This window comes from Palaemon carinicauda, chromosome 3 (assembly GCF_036898095.1).
Source record: "Palaemon carinicauda isolate YSFRI2023 chromosome 3, ASM3689809v2, whole genome shotgun sequence".
NCBI classification, from domain to species: domain Eukaryota; kingdom Metazoa; phylum Arthropoda; class Malacostraca; order Decapoda; family Palaemonidae; genus Palaemon; species Palaemon carinicauda.
Genome location: NC_090727.1, coordinates 42,735,165 through 42,740,164, shown reverse-complemented (window position 1 = coordinate 42,740,164; position 5,000 = coordinate 42,735,165). Strand labels below are relative to the sequence as shown.

Genomic DNA, 5,000 nt, shown 5'->3' with positions numbered 1-5,000 from the left:
CCCTGGCGCTGGCCGGCTGTCCAGCCTGGGCGGCCCTGGCGCTGGCCGGCCCTGGCGCTGGCCGGCCGCCCAGCCTGGGCGGCCCTGGCGCTGGCCGGCCGCCCAGCCTGGGCGTCCCTGGCGCTGGCCGGCTGCCCTGCCGCCCCTGGCGCTGGCCGGCTGCCCCGCCTGGGCGGCCCTGGCGCTGGCCAGCTGCTCCGCCGTCCCTGGCGCTGGCTTGCTGCCCCACCGTCCCTGACGCTGGCCGGCTGCCCCTCCTGGCGGCCCTGGCGCTGGACAGCTGCCCCGCCTGGGCGGCCCTGCCGCTGGCCGGCTGCCCCGCCTGGGCGGCCCTGGCGTTGGCCAGCTGCCCCGCCGTCCCTGGCGCTGGCCGGCTTCCCCGCTATCCCTGGCGCTGGCCGGATACCCCGCCTGGGCGGCCCTGGGGCTGGCCGGCTGGCCCCGCCGTCCCTGGCGGTGGGGTGGCTGCCCTACCGGGCCTGGCATATTTAAATAGCATATCGAGACATCTTCATTGGGCCGTTACGGGGAATAAATAAACATATAATTACCCAAATTTTTTTTCATTTTGATACAACAAAGTTACTTGGCCTTTTCACAATATACAAACAATTTAAATCTATTTTCGTACCCTAAAAAGTATATCGAGACATCTTCATCAGACCAGGAGTAAATAAACATATAATTACCTGATTTTATCATTTTGATACAACAAACTAAAGTTACTTTGACTTTTCCACAATAGACAAACAACATGATATATTTACTTGGCTTATTTTTAGGGGGGAGAAGAAGTAGTCATAGCTTGGTGAAAGGGGGGGTACCCTGAGAGGTACACTCGGAAACCACAATTTCTCATAAATTGCCCAAATTGTCGTGTTTTAGTTAGGAAGGAGGGAAGGGAGGGGGAAGGGTTGAATCTTTGTGTGTGCATATCTACGTAAACATTTAGCCCTCAATTTTGACGGGTAGCATACACTAGTATTTCATATGTATGTGAGCAGGTGTATATGTTAATATATATATATATATATATACACTGTATATGTATACATATATATATAAATTTATATATATATATATATATATAAATACACACACACACACATATAATATATATATATATATACACACACACATATATATATATATATATAGAGAGAGAGAGAGAGAGAGAGAGTTTATCTATATATATATATATATATACAATATCTATATCAAATTATATATATATATATATATATGTATGTATGTATATATATATATATATGTGTGTGTGTGTGGTGTGTGTTCGAGTGTGAATATGAGTCAGATTGATATTAAGTAACAAATATATGTGCTATTTCTTACCTTTTTATGATCATAAACATTTAGAGGAAATACAGATAAAAAAGTCAGATCCCCTTCCATTTACTCTTGGAATATCTAATGCACACCCAATCCAACAACTCCCGTTCCCTTGATCATAAGATCAAGAGATGAATATTCCTCCATTTCGATGTAAATTGAGATTAAGGCATTTTCATGCCACGTAAGAAAGAGATGTACTTTGTTGTGACAAGTGCCTCACCTGCCGAATCATCAATATTCGAGCTCAAAGTGCTATGAAATTGGGATGATGTATGGCGTACCGGAGAAATGAAGACGTGTCAACATGCTGACGTATGGCGTACTGGAGAAATGAAGACGTGTCAACATGCTGACGTATGGCGTACTGGAGAAATGAAGACGTGTTAACATGCTGACGTATGGCGTACTGGAGAAATGAAGACGTGTCAAGATGCTGACGTATGGCGTACTGGAGAAATGAAGACGTGTCAAGATGCTGACGTATGGCGTACTGGAGAAGATGAACACGTGTCAACATGTTGACGTATAGCGTACCGGAGAAATGAAGACGTATCAACATGCTGACGTATGGCGTACCGGAGATATGAAGACGTAACAACATGCTCACGTATGGCATACCGGAGAAATGAAGACGTATCCACATGCTAACGTATGGAGTACCGGAGATATGAAGACGTATCAGCATGCTCACGTATGGCGTACCAGAGATATGAAGACGTATCAACATGCTGACGTATAGCGTACCGGAGATATGAAGACGTATCAACATGCTGACGTATGGCGTACCGGAAATATGAAGACGTATCAACATGCTCACGTATGGCGTACCGGAGAAATGAAGACGTATCAACATGCTGACGTATGGCGTACCGGAGATATGAAGATGTGTCAGCATGCTCATGTATGGCGTACCGGAAAAATGAAGACGTATCCACATGCTAACGTTATGGCGTACCGGAGAAATGAAGACATGTCAACATGCTCACGTATGGCGTACCGGAGATATGAAGACGTATCAACATGCTGACGTATGGCGTACCGGAGATATGAAGATATGTCAGCAGGCTCATGTATGGCGTACCGGAAAAATGAAGACGTATCCACATGCTAACATATGGCGTACCGGAGAAATGAAGACATGTCAACATGCTCACGTATGGCGTACCGGAGATATGAAGACATATCAACATGCTGACGTATGGCGTACCGGAGATATGAAGATATGTCAGCAGGCTCATGTATGGCGTACCGGAAAAATGAAGACGTATCCACATGCTAACATATGGCGTACCGGAGAAATGAAGACATGTCAACATGCTCACGTATGGCGTACCGGAGATATGAAGACATATCAACATGCTGACGTATGGCGTACCGGAGATATGAAGATGTGTCAGCATGCTCATGTATGGCGTACCGGAAAAATGAAGACGTATCCACATGCTAACGTATGGCGTACCGGAGATATGAAGACATATCAACATGCTGACGTATGGCGTATCGGAGAAATGAAGACATGTCAACATGCTGACGTATGGCGTACCGGAGAAATGAAGACGTATCAACATGCTGACGTATGGCGTACCGGAGATATGAAGACGTATCAACATGCTGACATATGGCGTACCGGAGATATCAAGACGTATCAGCATGCTCACGTAAGGTGTACCGGAGATATGAAGACATATCAACATGCTGACGTATGGTGTACCGGAGAAATGAAGACGTATCAACATGCTCACGTATGGGCGTACCGGAGATATGAAGACGTATCAACATGCTCACATATGGCGTACCGGAGATATGAAGACGTATCAACATACTGACGTATGGCGTACCAGAGATATGAAGACGTATCAACATGCTGACGTATGGCGTACCAGAGATATCAAGACGTATCAGCATGCTCACGTATGGCGTACCGGAGATATGAAGACATATCAACATGCTGACGTATGGCGTACCGGAGAAATGAAGACGTATCAACATGCTAACGTATGGAGTACCGGAGATATGAAGACGTATCAGCATGCTCACGTATGGCGTACCGGAGATATGAAGATGTAAACAACATGCTCACGTATGGCGTACCGGAAATATGAAGACGTATCAACATGCTAACGTATGGAGTACCGGAGATATGAAGACGTATCAGCATGCTGACGTATGGCGTACCGGAGATATGAAGATGTAACAACATGCTCACGTATGGCGTACCGGAAATATGAAGACGTATCAACATGCTGACGTATGGAGTACCGGAGATATGAAGACGTATCAGCATGCTGACGTATGGCGTACCGGAAATATGAAGACGTATCAACATGCTAACGTATGGCGTACCGGAGAAATGAAGACGTATCAACATGCTAACGAATGGAGTACCGGAGATATGAAGACGTATCAGCATGCTCACGTATGGCGTACCGGAGATATAAAGATGTAACAACATGCTCACGTATGGCATACCGGAGAAATAAAGACGTATTAACATGATTTCAATGTTTGATATAGGTGAAAACAATCTTGGATTATGGTTTGACTGTTGGAATGGTAAGCAAGTGGGCATTTATTGAATTGTTCTTTTGAGCTTAAACTTAATAACCCTATTAATCATAAAACAAGAATATAAATTCATAGGTTATATATGAAAGATCTATTTTAATGTTGGTGCTGTTCATGAAATATTTTATTCCAATTGATTATTATTTCTCTTGTAGTTTACTCATTTGATTGTTACCTTGCCTCACTAGCATATTTTCCCCTGTTGGAGTTCTTGGGCGCATAGGATCCTGCTTTTCCAGTTATTGTTGAAGCTTAGCTAATAACAATAATAATAATAATAATAATAATAATACAAATGGTTAGCTGAGAGATAAAACTACTCTAGATTGACTGACAAGACTATGACAGCCAACACGAGTGTTTCTTCTCATTATGAGTAGTTTTTTATAACCATGCCTAATATGACTTTCAGTCTCTCTCTCTCTCTCTCTCTCTCTCTCTCTCTCTCTCTCAAAGACATGGGATATTCAATTTGTGACGCCACAGAGGGCCTTTCAAGTCTTAATTGGCTGGTTTAAGGAAATTACATAACACGTCCAGTGCTTCTCCCCTCTCTAGTTTGCGTCAACCCTCTGGTAATACAAAAGGAAAATTAAGGTGTTCCATTGGCTGCATAAATGAATTATTATTCAGGGTCTCCTTTCATAAGCTCATTTGTTGTTTATTGAAACCTAGATTTCACTCACGACGGGGATTGTGTTTCGGTTCGTTGGTGGTCGTGCATGTTTGAATGCAGTAGAGTCACAATCCAACATTTCTTTAGAGATTGGGGTGGCCTATTGGAAACGTCCCTGCCTGGAGATTTGCCGAACTGGGGTTTAATCCCGCTCAAGCTAGATAGTTTCTTGTTGTGTCTACAACCTCACCAACCTTGTGAGCTAAGGATGGGGTGGGGGCGGGGGGAGCCTATGGGTCTACCTGATGACATTAGCATTCATTGCCTGGACTTTCCTGGTCCTACCGCGAGTGGAGAATGGTTCTGGTGAACTCATCATATGTATATATGGTCAGCTTCCAGGACATTGCCTTGCCAGCTAGGGGATTGTCCCTGTCCCTTGTCTCTGCAATTCATGAGTGGCCTTTAA

General features: G+C 44.6%; 1 long non-coding RNA gene across 1 annotated transcript in view; it reads right to left on the bottom strand.

Annotated features, from left to right (window-relative positions):
- The window catches only part of LOC137638257 (uncharacterized), a 346,783-nt gene that overhangs the window by 182,926 nt on the left and 158,857 nt on the right, over positions 1-5,000 (bottom strand). The gene's annotated exons all lie outside the window — the stretch shown is intronic.